Here is a 19890-nt window from a genome sequence, read left to right as displayed (position 1 = left end):
TTTCGGATGCCCGTCGAACGAACGCCATCTGATTCCTCGCGCCGCGCATTCAGCCCCGCCGTGTTCCCACCTAAAGAGTGTATCTTACACCGTGGTTCCGCCCCAGCGCTTGATCCTGCTGTTTCGCCGACATCGACAGTAGCCGTTTTATTTTTTGTTTTAGGCAAAGTTCGCCCCATCAAACGCTCAGTTGACCACCTCATCATTTGTCATTCGTGGCAATATGCAGGCTGCTACACCCACAGATCCAGTGCTACAAAAGTTCTACATTTCGTTGCTACAATAGAGCCATCGAAAGTCAAGCTAGGTACGGATGTCCTACCATACCGTAGATTTGTTGAAGTGGTGAATAATGGTAAGAAACGCGGCAGGGACTGGAGCCAAGCGATGGCGACCATCACTGTTCTCCACCTTTATTTCCTTTTATTCTTTGTTCCCAATTTATCAACAAAGTCCGGCACATTGATACTTTCGACCCATGTTGTTGTAAAAAAAACTATCTCCAAACTCCGGTCTAAAAACATGCTTTGCGTTTAAGGCTCGTCAAATTATGAGGCGCTGGAGAAATGCAGCTTTCTGCGTTAAGTCCTTATTTCGAACTCTTTTTGTTCGCCTTCCGCCCAATCAAATGCATGCGGGAAGGGCCTTAGAACGCACCTGGTATCGCTGCTCCCTTCTCTGTGACAATGCCGTCTGTGGACATGCGTTTGGCATTTTGTTTTGTCACGCGATGGTGTGGTCCGACCGATCAACCAATGAGTTTGTTAAAATTGTGTCACGAGGTATAAAATGGCGGATGAAATAAAAATAATAAATGCAAAGAAGCGCAGTTCCCCTCGGTGCTTTACGATACGATACGATACGAACTTTATTTTTCACCACAAATACAAGTGGTGAATCGGAGGCCGAAGAAAAAGCTGCATAAATGCAGCTTGACGAGGCTCCGGGCCCCCCATTCAGCAGCTACGACGGGGGTGCTCAGGCTGCACAGGCGAGCATCGCACTGCCATGGCGTTCAACTTCTGCCGTCTTCATGCCGCCATGAAAGACCCTCTTGAAGCAATTAATTTGCTTCAGCGCGTTGGCCTGCTCCTAGCTCCTGGGTTTTCGTGCGTGTCCAGAGTGCGAAGCTGCGATGACAAGCTGCAAGTCCGCGCCAGATCTGCGGATGGCTACACGGGGGGGGGGGGGGGGGGGGGGGGATGCGGTGTGTGGATGACTCGTGAGGTGCCCAAGAGGAAGCCGGTCAAAGTTCAGTGCCGGGGCGAGGTCTCGGTACGGAGCGGTTCCTTTTAGAGCGCAGCTCTTAGGGGCCCGTTCCCGGCTTGAGCGGCGTCGCCGTTGGCGTCGCCGTCGGCGTAACCAAGGTCACCCCAAGGTCATCCCAAGGTCGCGTGGCCCCCAAGGTCACCCCAAGGTCACGTGACCCCCAGAGGTCACGTGACCTTGGGGGTCACGTGACCTCTGGGGGGTCACGTGACCCCCTGGGGGAGGGGTCACGTGACCCCCAGAGGTCACGTGACCCCTCCCCCAGGGTCACATGACCCCTCCCCCAGGGTCACGTGACCCCTGAGGTCACGTGACCCCCCAAGTCACGTGACCCCCCCCCCCCGAGGTCACGTGACAACCCCCTAGGGTCACGTGACCCCCCGCCGAGGTCACGTGACCTCCCCGATGACGTCATCGTCACTGATGACGCCACCGGCATCCACATCGTCATCGTCATGATCACTAATGACGTCATCAGTGACGTCACTGATGACCTCACCGGCATCCGCATCGTCATCGTCATCATCACTGATGACGTCATCAGTTACGTCACTGATGACGTCACCGACATCCGCATCGTCATCGTCATCATCGCTGATGACGTCATCGGAGTCCGCATCGTCATCGTCACTGATGACGTCATCAGTGACGTCACTGATGAGATCACCGGCATCCGCATCGTCATCGTCATCATCACGGATGACGTCATCAGTGACGTCACTGATGACATTATCGGCATCGTCAGGTGACCCCCCAAGGTCACGTGACCCCCCCCCAGGTCACTTCACCCTCCAGTACCCTTCCCTCCTCCTCCTCAAGAGTTGGGCTCTAATTCGGTGTTACAGGGAGTTGTAAACGGCTTTCATCTTTTTAGAGCTCAGCTCTTAGGGGCCCGTTTCCGGCTTGAGCGGCGTCGGCGTAGCCGTCGCCGTTGGCGTCGCCGTCGGCGTCGCCGTCGGCGTAACCGCGCGGTGCATCATGGGAAATGTCCCATAATGCACCGCGCGAGCCCCCCAGCGGGGTCACGTGACCTCGTGGGGGGGCACGTGACCCCCCCGAGGTCACGTGACCCCGGTGCATCATGGGAAATGTCCCATAATGCACCGCGCGAGCCCCCCACCGGGGTCACGTGACCTCGTGGGGGGCACGTGACCCCCCCGAGGTCACGTGACCCCCCGAAGTCACGTGACTCCCCTGAGATCACATGACCCCCGCCGATGTCGCGTGACCCCCAATGACGTCATCGTCACTGATGACGTCACCGGCATCCACATCGTCATCGTCATCATCACTGATGACGTCACCGGCATCCACATCGTCATCGTCATCATCACTGATGACGTCACCGGCATCCACATCGTCATCGTCATCATCACTGATGACGTCACCGGCATCCGCATCGTCGTCGTCATCATCACTGACGACGTTACAGACATCCGCATCGTCATCGTTATCATCACTGATGACGTCATCAGTGACGTCACTGATGTCGTCACCGGCATCGTCATCGTCACTGATGACGTCACCGGCATCCGCATCGTCATCGTCATCATCACTGATGACGTCTCCGGCATCCGCATCGTCATCTTCATCATCACTGATGACGTTACCGACATCCGCATCGTCATCGTCATCCTCACTGATGACGTCATCAGCGACGTCACTGATGACGTCACCGACATTCGCATCGTCATCGTCATCATCACTGGTGAAGTCATCAGTGACGTCACTAATGACGTCATCGGTACCCGCATCGTGATCGCCAATGATGACGTCATCAGTGACCTCAGTGATGACATCATCGGCATTGGGGGTCACGTGACCACCCCCTGGTTAGTTTAACCCCCCCCCAGTGCCCTTCCCTCCTCCTCCTCAAGAGCTGCGCTCTAATTCGGCGTTACAGGGAGTTGTAAGCAGCTTTCAATTTTTCAAAGGATCGCACTGTACGCTTCTCCAACTCATGAAAATCATTCTCCGGATGCCAGACCCTACCGTGCGCCGTCATTCAGCGGGAGGCTGATATCGCAAGTAAGACAATAACTGATTGGGCGAGCCTTTGTCGGGAGGTTGTGGTAAATGCCGTCTTTAAGCATTCAGACATGATTGGTGGCGAAGGCGTGACTGTAGAACTAGACGAGAGTATGTTCGGTCGGCACAAGTACCATCGCGGGTATTTAAGGCCTGGCCAGTGGGTTTTCGGCGGTGTGGCGCGTTGCAGTGGGTGCTGCTTTCTTGTTCCCGTGGAGACCCGTGACGCTAAAACCCTGCAAGGGCTAATAGCCGAGTGGGTCCGCCCTGGAACAAGAATAATCACTGATTGTTGGGCTGGCTATCGCAAGCTTGCAGATGACGCTCGCTTCACACACCTCACCCTCAACCACAAGCTGCACTTTGTCGACGCGAACACTGGTGCGCACACCAATACGGTGGATTGCACCTGGGGCCACGTCAAAAACTCTCTTCCATCTGGACGGCGCGAAAGCCACCATTTCACTGGTCACCTTGCAAAGTTCATGTTTTGGAGGAGAGACAAGGCGCGCGGAAACACTGATAGATTCCAGTCGTTCGTCGCCGCGGCCGCCAAAATCTAGAGCCCCGACGCAGACAGGGCGAGGATTCTGACGGCCCCGGTGACTCCGAGTGATCCGCTGCGCTGAGTTCGTCACCCGCCTGCATGCATAAAGACGACTTATGCGCCAACCGCTCGTCAAGTGCTCGTCACGTCAGTTATAGGTTCTGGTAGCGGTCTAGACGGCCCTTTTTAGGGCCCCCATATTTTGCAAACGGAGCTGTGTTTTGAATGCGGCACCCCGTGTCTCTGTAAAAAGTTCTCAGGAAAGACCCAGCAAAGGTATGTGGTCCCCAACTTGGATATCGGGGGTTATGATTCAAATAAAAATTGTTCTTGCTTATTTCGCGCCTTTGAACCGAATAAATGCCGCAGTTGAAGTCGTCCCGCGGTGCTGTTGCTCGCCCATTCGCCGTCGGCGTGCCTCAGCTTCGTTGTCTTTGGTAGCGGCGCACCGGCGAAGGCGGCCTTTGATCCGAATAAATGCCGCCGTTGAGTCGTCCCGCGGTGTTGTTGCTTGCTCGATCGCCGCCGGCGTGTCTCAGCTTCGTCGTCTTTGCTAGCGGCGCATCGGCGGGGGCGGTTGATCTGACACATTGCGTTCGGCTTTGGCTAGCAGACGGCTTTGGCTAGCAGATGGCAGAAGAAGCCAACTGGGCGTAAGACGTGTCTTTCCGATCGTCCGAAAGCCAGCCGGACCAGTGGCACAGACCATGTCTTCGATAGACATGGTGCTCAGGCTGCTCAGTTACAAGCCGGACCGCAAGCTGAAATACTCCAAGGCCCGCTTTCGTAAAGACCGCCGCTCGGCCAACACTGGCGCCAACCCCTGGAGCCCGCCCGCGGGGGTGATGGATTCCCTGCGTCCCCGGTAATTCGGCCGGCTACTATGCAAGTCGGACATGCGAGGAGCCTACTCCAGGTGCTTGAGACCGGCCTGCTAGAAGTAAGCAGCCAATGGCAGCACCGCGAAGATCACAACCGCGAAGAATGCTGTTAGGCCTAACACATATCCTAATCATCAGCACTTTCATCTTGTATATTACATCATCACATAATCCCCTTCTCTAGACGCGGCACCGCGGGCCTCCTTGGTACGGGCTGTTGCCTTTCTGCGGTGCCGCAGCTCTCCTGAGCAAATAAAGATTATTATTATTATTATTATTATTATTAGCTGTTGCTGGCTTCACGCGGCGGTACCGTGCGTGCTTCTATAGACAATTGCAAGCATGGCGCAACAAGTGGCTCCCCATGCGTGCAAGCGCGTGCAACGCGCGAGTGAACGTAGCTTTGGCAAGCTCGTAATCGCACGGGCGTGCCTGCTCGAGCAGATACATGGCGGCGGCCAGTCGCCCAGCTTGCAATCGTCTATTCATTCGGCGTTCGTTCCCATGGTGACGGCGAGGAAAGGAGACGAACTTTATGTTGCGGAGGAACGCTGCGGCGCAGCGATGCCAGGTGCGTTCTAAGGCCCTTCCCGCATGCATTTGAATGGGCGGAAGGCGAACAAAAAGAGTTCGAAATAAGGACTTAAAGCAGAAAGCTGCATTTCTCCAGCGCCTCATAATTTGACGAGCCTTAAACGAAAAGCGCGTTTTTTTGACCATCCCGCATCCTGTTTTTTTTATCCGTAACATGGTTCTAAAGTATCAAACTGCCCAAAGTCCAACCACTACATCACTCGCCCCGAAGGAGAGAAATAAATTTCGGTAGAAATAAACTCTACTTAGTTACAAACACAGTCTCTACGTCTGTCTGGTGGGCGTCTTGTACGAACTGGTCGTCCCGCACCTGAGGGACCCGGTATTTCAGCGGGCAGCTGCTTTCTTTCCCCCCCAACACGTCAAAGGGTTCATCAGGTTTAGGAGCTCGGTGGCATTGAGGAGTCCATTTCGTATGGATTGGTGGTGAACAATGTGGCATCTGTGTCATCAGTTTCTTCATTTCTTCTTGGATTTGTGCAAGCAGGAACAGGTTTAAAGAGGCTGCAGTTCCTAGTGATTTTTGCTTGACCCCTTCGTGCAGTGATTCATGCTCCGTTGATCTCGGTGATCGCGTATGGCTTGGGGTCATACGAAGGCATCAGCTTATTTGTCTGGTTTTGCTTGCAGATAACGAAATCTCTCATCTTGAGGTTGTGAGTTTTTGCGTGTCTGTGCTCGTCTGCGTAGACCTTGTGTCTTTTGCGATTTGTAAGATCTGTGTGCTGCCACATCTGCTCTTCAGCGTTCTTGTGCGTTGAATCCGGAAGCAGGTAGCCCATATGTCGCCCGAAGAGTAATTCAAAGGGCGTTTGTTCTGTTGTCGAGTGAGGGGTTGCCCTGTAAGCCATTAAGAACTTACTAAACTCGCTGGTCCAGTTGTTGTTTTTGAGTGTCGTCGCTTGTATGAATCTCTTGAGCGTGCGCATAAACCGCTCAACTTCACCATTTGCTTGTGGCCAGCACGGCGTAATGCGATGATGGCGGAATCCTAATGACTGAGCGGAAGTTTTGAAATTGTACGTGGCTCTGGAATGGAGGTCCATTGTCCATCTTGATGATTTTCGGGATTCTAAGTATACTAAAGGTCTTCATAAGATTGTTAATTACAGTTGGTGCGGCGAGTGATAATATTATCTTCACAATAGGATATCGCGAAGCATCATCTACTAGGACCATTAAGTATTTTGCGTTAGAGAATAATCTTCCAAAATCAAGGGAGAGGGCTTCCCAAGCCTGGTGGGGTGTTCTGGAATGGTGACGGGTTCAGCTTGTCGATGCTTGAAAGTGACCTGGCATGCCATGCAGATCTTTAGAGTTGCTTGCACCATGCTGTCTAGATATGGAAACCAGCCTTTTTGCTTCATAAGAGCTTTCGTTTTGGTTGTCCCCTGGTGGCCAGCATGTGCAAGGGATATTGCTCGCTGTTGGAGAACAGCAGGTAGGACGAGGCGATTGCCTTTCAGCAGTAGACCGCTGTCTGTCAGATAGAGCTGGTGTTGTATTGATGCAAAATCTCTCAGCGATGGGTTGCTCCAGTTGGCAGGATTCTGGAGGGCAGCAGTTACTTGCTTGCAGCGGTGGCAGCAATCACTTCCGAACAAGTCATGGCTTTTGGAACAAGGTTTTTGGCGATGAAGTTGACATATCCGTCGGTGGTGCTAGCCACATTAGCGTCGGCGGGGCAGTTCGACGTGGGGTGGCGAAAAAGGTAGCCTAAAGGATTGCTAGTTCCACGTGTGTGTTCCACTCTGAAATTATACCGCTGTATCCTTAACGCGAGAAACTCCATTCGTGCGGAAAGGGAAGCTCGTGGATTGATGAGAACGGACACAAGTGGTTTGTTGTCTGTGCGAAGGAGGAATATGTTGTCATAAAGGGAGAGATGAAAATGTTCCGTTCCCCACACTATTGCAAGCAGTTCACGTTCGATCTCAGAGTATCGGGATTCGGTGGAAGTCAAAGCACGACTGGCATAGGCGACGATCTCAGTACTTCCGCCTCCTTTCTGAGCTAGGATGGCGCCGAAGACAATAGGAGACGCGTCAACCGTGAGGATGATTTCTTTAGTGCCGTCAAAAAAAGCGAGGTCATGAACTCCAGATATGTTTTTTTTTTCAGGTCCTCGAAGGCAGCTTGATTTGTTGGGCCCCATTCCAGTTTAGCATTCTTTTTGGTGAGAAGACGAAGTAGGTGTTTGAGGTTAGCAAGGTTAGGTAGGAAGCGCCCACTGTAGTTGAAAGTGCCAAGGAGGCTTCGCACTTCATGTGCGTTGTTAGGAACAGGCATTTTTTTAATGCTGGAATTTTTTATAGGGTCTGCTGTGATGCCGGAAGCAGAGACGATGTGCCCAAAGAAGCAGAGCTCTTCCTGCACTTCGAGGCATTTTAGAGCGCAGCTCTTAGGGGCCCGTTCCCGGCTTGAGCGGCGTCGCAGTCGGCGTAACCAAGGTCACCCCAAGGTCATCCCAAGGTCGCGTGGCCCCCAAGGTCACCCCAAGGTCACGTGACCCCCAGAGGTCACGTGACCCCTCCCCCAGGGTCACATGACCCCTCCCCCAGGGTCACGTGACCCCTGAGGTCACGTGACCCCCCAAGTCACGTGACCCCCCCCCCCCGAGGTCACGTGACAACCCCCTAGGGTCACTTGACCCCCCGCCGAGGTCACGTGACCTCCCCGATGACGTCATCGTCACTGATGACGCCACCGGCATCCACATCGTCATCGTCATCATCACTAATGACGTCATCAGTGACGTCACTGATGACCTCACCGGCATCCGGATCGTCATCGTCATCATCACTGATGACGTCATCAGTTACGTCACTGATGACGTCACCGGCATCCGCATCGTCATCGTCATCATCACGGATTACGTCATCAGTGACGTCACTGATGACGTCACCGACATCCGCATCGTCATCGTCATCATCGCTGATGACGTCATCGGAGTCCGCATCGTCATCGTCACTGATGACGTCATCAGTGACGTCACTGATGACATCACCGGCATCCGCATCGTCATCGTCATCATCACGGATGACGTCATCAGTGACGTCACTGATGACATCATCGGCATCGTCAGGTGACCCCCCAAGGTCACGTGACCCCCCCAGGTCACTTCACCCTCCAGTACCCTTCCCTCCTCCTCCTCAAGAGTTGGGCTCTAATTCGGTGTTACAGGGAGTTGTAAACGGCTTTCACTTTTTTTTTTGGGTCGACCGTGAGGCCTGACTTTCTCAATCTCTGGAGTGTGGACTCTAGAGTATGGTCGTGTTCTTCTTTCGTCTTGCCAAATACGAGTATGTCATCACTGATGTTCAGCACATGAGATACTCCATTTAGAGCTTGCCTAATGATTTCCTGGAATATTTCGGCTGCTGCATTGATTCTAAACATGAGCTGTTTGTAGCGGTAAAGTTTGTTGTGAGTTGCAAAGGTAGTAGCTACTTTAGAGCCATTATCAAGCTCTAGTTGATGATATCCGTCCTTTAAATCCAGTTCGTGAAACGTTCTCCCCCATTCAAGGCTGTTATGATGTCATCAATTGTGGGGCAAACGTGTCGCTCTCGAAGGATTGCGCGGTTTGCACATCTCATATCAATGCATAATCGAATCTCCTCTGGGTTTTGTGGTTTAGGTACAATGACGACTGGAGATTACAATAGAGTGGGTCTTGATGCTTATTCAATAATGTCAAGGGCCAGAAGCTGATTGAACTTATCTTCTGCTTTGCTTCGCAGAGCAAACGGGATACGTCGGTGTGGTTGGACAACCGATAGGACGTTTTCGACTATATGAAGGTGCACTTAGAAATTCTTGAGCTTTCCAACGCCGTCACACAAATCATGAAAAGCAATAAGTGGTGGCACGGGCAATCGAGTTGCCCATGCCACACGGACAACTCGATTGGCATTTACAAGGAATGACTGTTGAACGATCGGCCAATCAGCGCGCGACACTCCGAGCGTGGGGCGTTCTACGCGCGACAGATCGCGAGCCGATTCGGTGATCACACGAACATCATTCGTTGTAAATGGCATTCGAGTTGCCCGTGTGGCACGGGTATTGGAGACATATCTGTGTTGGTGCACAGTTCAGCGGCATATGTTATTTTGATGAGATCTAGTCTGCTGGCAGCCGCGAAGCTTAGCAGTGATTTCATGGCACCTTCCATTACAAGCAGGTCTTTCGTTGTGTTGTTGTATTTGTGAGATAATGTGACACTGAATTGTCTTATGTTGGGTAAGGAGGTGTTAGACTCGTACGCGTGGATTCGACCTTCTGCCTGTTGAAGCTTAGCGGTTGCACCAAGATTTTGTTAGGGTATGGGTCCCAATGACTTATACTGAGGCGCCTGTGTCAATTAGAAAGTTTACAGGGGTGTTGTTGACATTTAAACAAGCTTGCGGGAGTCCTTGTTTAGATATCCGCTGGACAGTTCCCACGGCGTATAGGCTATCGTCAGAGTCAGAATCATGCGAGATCTGAAATATCGGTTTGTGTTCTGATTTGCAGTCCTTGCTGTAGTGGCACCTCCTGCCACATGTTTTGCAGCAGGAGGATTTCGCAGGGAAATTCGCTTGTCCTCCCTCATGGGGCCTGTTACCACCGCAGTGGAAACACTGGAACGGGAAGGGGTACGTATGTTGTTGCGAGCTACGTCCCGGCTCTAGACGTGTAGAGAAGTGGGGAAATCGTTGTTCATTTTTTCGCCGAAAGTTCCCCGAGGCGTTGCGATGTTGCTTAGTGACAGTCTGAATTGTTGCTCTATTCGGTTCTTCCATGGCTGCTGTTGCTGGATTAACATCTTCAAGCACCCGAGCGTGCTTTAAAAGTGATGACAGGTCCAAGTCTATCCTGAGAGCATCACGTCGCAGGCGTGAGGACGTTGTTGCGAAGATGATCTGGTTCTTAACTTCGACGCCAGTATTTGTGAGCTCGCAGTGACGAGCAAGAAGCTGAAAACGGATGCAGAACTGGCCTGTGGATTCGCTCTCTAGCTATCTTGCCTGGCTTAATCGAAAAATTTCAAGCGCTGTGTTCGTGCGTGGGTTGAAGTAGGCTTTAAGGTTGTCTTTGAGAGCTTAGTAGGGATTACTGCTCGCGGGTGGTGTGGATGGTGAGCTGGATGTCGACGCTTGGCTTGATGTTGAGCCAATTTGTAGGTCAGGTAGGGTTTCGGAGATGTCGTAGACCCGTTTCCCAGCATAGTGGAGTAGTAGTGATCGCTTTCGAGCGTTGTCGATCACATCGAAGGCAGTGAGGAAGTTGTCAAAGCGTGCTACCCATTTTTGCCATTCCGAGCCGATGTTGCTTTCGTCAATGACGTCCAAATCAAATCAGGGAAGAGGAGTTGGAATCAGAGTCATGATTGGTAATTGCACGAAGCTTAGCTGTGAAGCCGTCAAGGCTCAGGGCAGCAGCGGTGTGCTGAGGATTTGGAAGGTGATTACTTGCCGGATTTTTAGCTGGAGACAATCAGCAACACCCTCGCCGCCAATGTAGAGTTGTTCAAGTGGTGAATAATGATCAGAAAGGCGGCAGAGGCTGGAGCCAAGCAATGGCGGCCATCGCTATTCTATACCTTTATTTCCTCTTCTTCCTTGTCCCCAATTTATCAACAAAGTCCAACCACTACCCATAATACCAAGTAAAGTCTGTCTTGTCAGAGGTCGCCGGATTACTTCTACGTTAAAAAATGGATTGTAGTTCCCCCTGAAATTACTTCTAAGTCTTCCTGAAATCACTTCTAAGACCATTGCCCCGGCACTTGATTCAGACCTGCGGATCGTCTGTACGAAACAACGGTTGAGGCAGCGGCAGCATCCAGCGATGGATGCTGCCGTGGAACATGCTGTTGACAGTTTCTTTAACATGCCAGACAGTTGACTAGACCTCAAAGAATTTTGCTGCTCCTTTGCATCAAATACCACTTCCAAAACATCCATGGGAGAACTTGGTATGCACATACTGGAACCAATTAAGAAAGCGTCACAGCGCCTATCGCTTCGTCATCATAGTTATGAGCTATTACAGTTGCTTGCCTGAAATTGATATGCCAATACGGTATCCTCAGACACAGTGACCAGCTTCCTGCTGCCGACTCATTTCAGTCGTGAAGGTAATCCGACTGAGATCATCTCGGATCACAAAAGTCAGTTTACATCAGTAGAGTTTGAAGATTTCTTACGGGAGCGTGGCATTTGTCACATCTTATCATCTGTTTAGCATCCACAGTGTAATGAAATTATTGAAACATTTAACAGTGCTTTGAAAAGCTTCATTCAGCTGGAACTTCTTGAAGAGCGAAACCTCGAGGATGCGCTTATTGAATACATCGGTGTCTACTGTGCAATGCCACACTCAGCTACGGGTGTTTCACCGGCATTTTTGTTACACAAGCGGCACCCCCGAACGAAGCTGAAAATTTTCGGAGGGCCATTAGAAAATTTCTTCACGGACTCAACAGCCGCGATGAGCCAGTTGAGAAAACAAATCCAGAAGCGATAGCGTGCCTCGCAAGAGTACGCGGATGACTAGCGGGGTGCGCGCACACCGGCATTTCAGCCAGGAGACTGTCTGTTTGGAGCTGCCGGGTTATTATGTGAAAGGAAACCTGCATTATTGAAAACCAGGAAAAATACTAGATCGCCGGGGACCGTACGCATTCTTACTCGAAGATGGAAAGGTTTGGAACGTGAGCAAGTTTTCTAAAGTTCCATGTGAGGTTCTGCCACGACTTACTTTAGATAAAAACAACAGGTTGTCCCCTGTGACCTTGTGGAGTCCACGTCAATGTGCACTCCAGCCACACGACTTTCCTCCGGCGGGAGACGAGCGACTGATATCGCAAGCAAATGATCCTAATACCGACAAAAATTGCAACCCCTTCGTCAAAAATGCAGGCAACAGCGAGCTCAGGAAAGACTTGGAGACTACGTAACATGAAAAGTTCCATTTACGATCTAGGGTTTGGTGAATTGATTCATTTTAGTATTTTATTATTACTTCCTTTTGTCCCTTCTGATGTGACAGGCATTTCTTTTAAAAGGGGGTGAAAGGTTGTGCCCAAATAAAATGATGAAGTAGTGTGAGCATAGCAATTCACCTCGACTACGTGAGGAGCCAAAGCTTTCAGTAAATATGAACATCTAGACAACTAATTATTAACGCTTCATATGTATAGCGTTTTGCAGCACTGTGAAAAGAACAATTTCTAGCTGGAGACTCTTGAACATTCTTTATTTGCGAGAGGTTTTGTGTGAACAGAGCGCGACATTGCAGAGATACTGACAAAGCCATTCCTGTGCAGGGATAATAATAATTGGGGGGGGGGGGGGGTTGTGTGGATATTTTTACTGCGTGTAGTTGGTCAGCCATTTTAATGTTGCGTCGAGTCACTCGCTGTAGATGAGCAATGTAGTCAGTGCAGTACAACCGCTAGCCGGGGGTCTTTAACGTGCACCACGCAGAAGTGATACACGAACTCACACCGGTACGATGCTCATCGAGATCGAAACGGGCAGGAGTGAGGATGGAACCCAGGATCCCTGGTCTCTGCAGCGCGAGCTTTCGCTCCACATGCTTCGAACTGGTGTGCGCTAATGCCCCTCCATTCTAGGAAGAGTGACGCTATTCCTTGTTGTAGAAATGTTCGAGGCACTTGCTGCGTACCACTTCTGGGAAGAACATGGCGTCCGCAATCTAGCTCAAGCCAACGTTATTAGATTACCTCAGTTGTGGAACTCCCGCGGAGGTGAGGTGAGGTGAGGTAGACTTTATTGGGTCCAAGACTGTTAGATCCCCGCGTCAACCGAGTCTCTCTTAGGGAGAGACTCTTGACGAAGCGATCCCCTTGGTCGACCGATGAGACGCGATGTTCCCGGCGGCGTCCGAGGCCAGGTAGACTAGAATTTTCTGAGCCGTGGGGTCAGGATCCCGCAGGAAGGATTCCCAGGCGCCTGGTTGCCTGGCTTGCTTGATGAACTCCTTATTCTTCGAATGAAGAAGCAGCTCCGGACACCTTCAGAGTATATGGTGGAGTGTGGCGATCTCGCCACAGTTCCTGCAAGACGGATCGTAGGTATCTGGGTACCACGAGTGCAACTGCGCCGGGTTGAGGAAGGTCTCGGTCTGGACTTGACGGAGGATGGTGGATTCTGCCTTGTTGAGAGTGCTGTGAGCCTCTGGGTAGGCTCGGCGTTCTACTTGGTAGTGGTCCAGCACCCCCTTAAAGGTGTAGAGGTTGTCGTGGTTCCACGAGAGGCGAAGGTAGAGTGCTCACTTGGTGTGCTAGCCCGGTTGGTAAGAGCGCGGGCTGCACTGTGAGCACTCTCGTTGCCTGGGAGTGACGCATGGGCTGGAGACCACAGGATGCGGACTGGGTGGCCGATCAGACGATGACCAGTGGCGATCTTGAGGGCTTTGTCAGAGATGTGACCACGCATGTACTGGCGGATGGCCATCTGGGAGTCACTGACGATGACTTTCGAGGTGCTGAGGGTGAGGGCCAACGCGATGGCTGCTTGCTCTGCGTCTGCACTGTTGCTGGTATACATGCTGCCTGCCGTGAGGATTTGGCTGGAGCGATTTGTAACTGCAAGGGTCATTCGACCCCTGTCAGCTGAGGCTGCGTCGACATAGGTCAGCTCGGAGTCGTCGTAGCCTTGCTGTAGAGTGTTCTCCAGAGCCTTAACTCTGGCCATGCGTCTGCCTGCTTTATGCACTGGATGCATGTGACGAGGTAGAGGCGAAATCTTTAGTTGCTCGCGTAGCTCCTTTGGAAGCCAGCCTCGCGTACTGTGCCCTGTTGGGTGGTAGTTGATGCCCAAAGATGTGAGGATGGTTCTTCCCGCTGTGGTCAGAGATAGCCTTTCGTAGTGGGCTATCCTCTGTGCCTCAATGATTTCCGAGAGGGTGTTGTGAAGCCCAAGCTTCTCGAGTCGCTTGGTCTCTGTTGAAGGTGTTAGGTGAAGCGCTTTCTTGTATACGCAGCGGATGATGCGATCGATGGCATCCTTCTCCGTGAGTGTCAAGTCCAGGAAGGATGCGATGTAGGCAATCCGGCTAATTTCATTTCATTTCATTTATTGTTCCCTCAAAGCGCCCGGAGGCATTACATGAGGGGGGGAGAGACAAAAGAAAAAGTTCGCTGCAAAAACAAGAAAACACTAACATTGAAAACAGCACGCGACAGATCGCGCACACATACACAGCATACTATATACACAACAGCTACACACCAGAGAGCGTATAAAATTAAACTGACTTAAATAATTCTTCACATACACTCCTAAACTGTCCACAGTCTGAGATATCAACCACACTTTCAGGGAGGTCATTCCATTCATGAATAGCCAAGATCAAGGGCGACTCTGAAAAATGCTTAGTGCGACATAAGGGTAGCCTAATTTTATGACGGTGATCATGCCGAGGAAAAATCCTATGGGGCGGAAGTAAAAGTTGACTTTTAAGGTCAGCGTTGTAATAATACACGCAATGAAGAAAAGCCAGTCGTGATACTTTCAGTGTATTACATAAAGGAAAAGGTCAGCTCTTGTTTTTAGTGCTGTCACACTCGACGTAAAGGAATAATCTCTAAGAATAAAACGTACGGCTCCGTTCTGAAGAGACTCTATTTTTTTAATTAAATAATCTTGCCATGGGCTCCAAATAATGCTCGCATATTCTAGTTTTGAAAGAATAAAAGATTTGTAAGCTAACAATCGAACGTCACTGGGTGCTAAAAACAGGTTCCTCCTAAGATACCCTAGAGATCGATTCGCTTCGCTCACAATATGATCAATATGCATTTTCCAGTCGAGATTATCCGTTAGAAATACTCCGAGGTATTTGTAATGAGTTACATTTTCAAGAATTGCACCATTAACTTTATAATCCAAGGCAGACTTAGACTTAATTGTAGCAAAAGTAAGAAGCTTGGTCTTTGTAATATTGATATCCATTTGCCATTTAACGCACCATAACCATAGCGAATCAAGGTCACGCTGGAGGGCGAAGCTATCTTCGTTCGAGATAATGCGCCTGTATATTACGCAGTCGTCAGCGTATAGCCGAATTTTCGAACAAATTAAGTTAGGTAGATCATTAATGTAAATTAAAAAGAGAAGAGGGCCGAGGACGGAGCCTTGCGGGACACCGGATTTTACTGAGATACTTCGAGATGAGTCGTTATGGATCGAGACTGATTGAGTCCTTTTAGAAAGGAATTCTTTGATCCAGTCTACAAGAGACTGATGCATATTAAGTGACTTAAGTTTACTTATCAAACGCTGGTGCGGGATTTGATCAAACGCTTTCGAAAAATCAATAAAGATAGCTCCAGTTTGCGTTTGTGAATGAATGTTGTCATGGATATCAGTGATAAATTCAAATAACTGAGTTTCACACGACTTCTTTTTACGGAAGCCGTGTTGGTTAGAAAAAAAGAAATTAATTTCTGTAAGGTAATTCCCAATATGGCTGTAGATCACATGTTCCAGAAGTTTACAGGGTATGCTAGTTAGGGAAATGGGACGGTAGTTATTGGCGGACGTAGCATCACCGGATTTAAAAATAGGGGTAACTTTTGCATGTTTCCAGTCCTTAGGTAAGTATCCATGGTCCAGACGTTGTTGAAATAAAAGTTGCAGAAGAATACTCGAGACCGGCAGCGCGAGTTTGGGCAGTTTAGACGTAATTCCGTCCCTACCCGGGCTAGTTGAATTGGAAAGGTTCACGAAGGCTTTGATAAGGCGAATGACATTCCGCTCTTTCATCCCGTACCGTTTTCCGGCGATTCTTGCTATCAGTCTTTCCACTTGCTGTGCGTGGTTACGGAGGACTCCGATGCTGTATGTGTTCTTGCCATCTTGCAACCACAGACCAAGTATCCGAAGTCGCCGGACTCGAGGGACGTCTTTGCCTCCGACCAGCAGTATGATGCTTGAGGGAGTTTTTACCGTGGTGCCGGCCATGAGTAGCAACTCCGACTTTTCCTGAGAGCAGGCTAGTCCGCGCTCTTTAGCGTAGGCTTCCACGATGCGTATAGCTTCTTGCAGCGAGTCTTGCATGGCGCCATCGCTTCCTCCTACCATCCACAGAGTGACATCGTCTGCGTATATGCTGTGGTGAAGGTTGAAATACCTTGTAGTTTCGTCCGTAAATCTTTCATGGCGCTTTTGAAGAGAAACGGAGAGAGCACTGCTCCTTGCGGTGTTCCGACTCCGCCCAGAGTTTGCAGGTCAGATTGGAAACCGCCGATCGAGACCTGCACCTGCCTACTTGATAGGAAGTTCTGCATGTATTTGAAGATGCGCTCGCCCACATCAATGGAGTTTAGCCCACGGAGGATGGCTGCGTGACTGACATCGTCGAATGCTTTCGAGATGTCGAGCCCGAGTATGGCTCCGGGGTCCCTTTTGAATGCGTATTCCCGTGCCATAAACTGATGATACGGTCAGAGCATCACGTCTTGCGTCGAGAGCTTAGGTCTGAACCCGACCATCGCGTCCGCGAAGATTCTGTTGGCTTCTGCGTACCTGTTAAGGCGATTGAGTACGACATGCCCCAAGACCTTCCCGAGACAGGATGTGGGCGAGATGGGGCGCAGGGCGTCCAGTTGAAGTTTTTTTCCCAGGCTTGGGTATAAACACCATCTTCGCAGTCTTCCAGGATTCTGGGATGTCTCCTGTTTGGCAGCCGACGTTGAAGTATGATGTTAGCCGGTCAATCTCTCTGTCATCCAAGCGGCGCAGTAGCTTGTTCGAGACTTCATCAGGTCCTGAAGCGGAGCGGGTCTTGAGCTCTCGGATCGCAGCCATGGCTTCGAAGGGTCGGAACTCTTCGTGTAGCGTGGGGTTTGGCTGGCCCGTGTATTCCATCGCAGGTGTTGGCGGAGCTCGTCCGATATACTTGTTCTGTACTGCTTGGACAAGCTCTTTTCCATCTCCATTGAATTAGTTCAGGATACACTCCATCTGATTTCTGACTGTGACTCGGCTTTGTCCGGCGTCGAGGAGATGTCGAAGGATGTTCCACGTCTTTGGAGTGTTGGGAGCTCCTTCGAACTCATTGCAGGTGTCTTCCCATTGCTGAGTTGTGAGATAGGTGGCGTGACTATCAATGGTCTTGTACAATGTTGCGATTCACTTGTGTAGCCAACGATTTCCTTTCTTTCGCCTTAAGCGTGCTTCAAGGTTTGTCTTCATTTCCCATAGGTGCAGGAGCCGACTGTCCGCCGCGGTCAGATTTGCTTCCTCGGGAATGTTTCTTGTGGCTGAGGCTTCAACTTCTCTGATGCCTGCGGTCCACTGATCCAGGTTCTTGATCTCTCCGTCTCGGTCCACTTCGTCAAGCTCCTGCCTGAAAGTGTCCCACTCGACTACACGCAGAGGCCTTCCCATGGGCTTCGTAGGGCCGCGTCTCAGGAGAATGTTGAGGATATAGCGGTCACTGCCCAGAGTTTCCAGGGTGTCGTGCCATTCTGCGTTCAAGCAGTGACCGAGTGTCAGGTCTGGTGATGTGTCTTTGCATCCGCCCGTGGCTTTCCGAGTTGGCTGCGTCGGGTTTGTGAGTAGGTCTAGTCCCAGGGTGGCAATGTCCTGCCAAAGCTGCCGACCCTTAGCGCTATCTTGCGGGTAGCACCATGACATGTGTGGTGCGTTAAAGTCACCAACGATGAGCAGAGCTTTTCCCTTGGCCATGTCTATGGCGGCGCGCAGGAGCTGGTGAAACGGGTGTCGTGCCTTCGGAGGACTGTATACATTGAGGATGAACGTGTTGCGATGGCTCTTCTTCTTGCCAGCCAGGATTTCGATGAAGGTGTGCTCGATGTTTTCGATGCCGGTTGAATGAAGTTGTGCTGATAGGTTGCGTCGCACTAGCGTGGTGACTCGTACGACCCCTGATGAGTTGGTGTGATTAGAGGCTTGGTATCCCGGAATGGTGATGGCCTTCCACGTTTCTTGTATGGCTAAAACGTCTGGTCTGCGTTCTGGTGGTAGGGATTGTAGGTACTGGTGAAGGTGTCCCCTCTTCGGAGCCAAGCTTCGTCAATTCCACTGCCACACAATGCAACCTTTACTTGTTTTGGCCGTTGTTGGGTTGCGGGAGTCTGTCAAAGATGGTCTTCAAGTAGTGCTTTACTTCGCGCATCTCGCCTTCCAGCTGGTCTCTGCGTGTGTCTATGTCTTGGTTGGTCGTGTCCTGTTGCATGGCCACTCCTTCATCCTTGGTGGTTGTGCCCGAGGGGGTAGAGGTGAGTTGTGTCATGTTGCGGCAGACAGCCCTCCTCTTGGGAGTTGGTCCTGCTTCATTTCTCGGCAAGTCGAGTTGCTGCTGTACTGCGTTATTTATTTATTTATTTATTTATTTATTTATACATACTGCAGCCCCACTGGGGCTATGGCAGGAGTGGGAGGTAAACACAGACGGTCCGGACATCACTGTGGACCACTGTCAACGGCACACAGAAATTCATCTGGTTGTAGTGATCGGATGTTTCCTGGTAATAAATTCCAGCGTTCAATGGTGTGAGGAAAAAAACTGTATTTAAACATATCAGTACGAGGATGAAAAGGTAAAATGTTTAATTCATGGTGGCTCCTAGTTGCAGTTGGCTCGAGAAACTTTATGTAGTTATGTAACGAGTCAAAACGTGATGAGTTAACCATGAAATACAGAGACTTTAGGCGCTCGATACCACGACGCTCAGAAAGAAGTCTTAGACCTAACACGGAAAGATTAGAAGAAGGAGAAAAGTTTCTGTCATACCGACGACAAATAAAACGTACCGATTTCTTTTGTACTGATTCGACCTTTTTTATATCGGACTCTTTGTAGGGAAACCAAATAATAGAACCATATTCGAGGATTGGGCGAATCAAAGTTTTATAAGTTAAAAGCTTAGTATCTTGTGGTGCCACACGTAAGGTACGCCGCAGGTATCCAAGTCTTTTAAGAGATTTGTTACATGTCGTATCAATGTGCTTAGACCAAGATAAATCAGGCGTGAAAAGAAGGCCAAGATATTTATATTCAAAAACTCTTTCTAGGCATAACCCGTCAAATGAATAATTAAACACAGAAGGTGATGAACGCCTAGAAAAGGTCATAAAAACCGTTTTACTAAAATTCAGGTTCATTTGCCAGGTTTTACACCACGTACAAAAATTCACGAAAGAATTGTTAAGAGTTATATGGTCATCTGAGGAGTTTATCACATGATATAGTACGCAGTCGTCAGCGTAAAGTCGGACCTTAGTGGAAATACAGCGTGGCAAATCATTGATATATAACAAGAAAAGTAGCGGTCCAAGAACTGACCCTTGTGGAACACCTGATGATACGTCAACTGTACTAGACTTGGATGAGTTAAAGTAGACAAACTGAGACCGTTGGGAAAGAAAACTGGATATCCAGTTCACAAGGTGATGATTATTTAGAATTAGGTTAAGCTTGTGTAGGAGTTTAGAATGAGGAACGGTGTCGAAAGCCTTTGACAAATCTATAAATATCGCATCAACTTGGTTACCGATGTCAAGAGACAGACCGATATCATGAACAAAC

Source organism: Ixodes scapularis, unplaced genomic scaffold (assembly GCF_016920785.2).
Source record: "Ixodes scapularis isolate PalLabHiFi unplaced genomic scaffold, ASM1692078v2 PGA_scaffold12__126_contigs__length_90152505, whole genome shotgun sequence".
Classification (NCBI taxonomy): Eukaryota; Metazoa; Arthropoda; class Arachnida; order Ixodida; family Ixodidae; genus Ixodes; species Ixodes scapularis.
The sequence above is the reverse complement of the archived record's forward strand: the minus strand, read 5'-3'. Positions refer to the sequence as shown.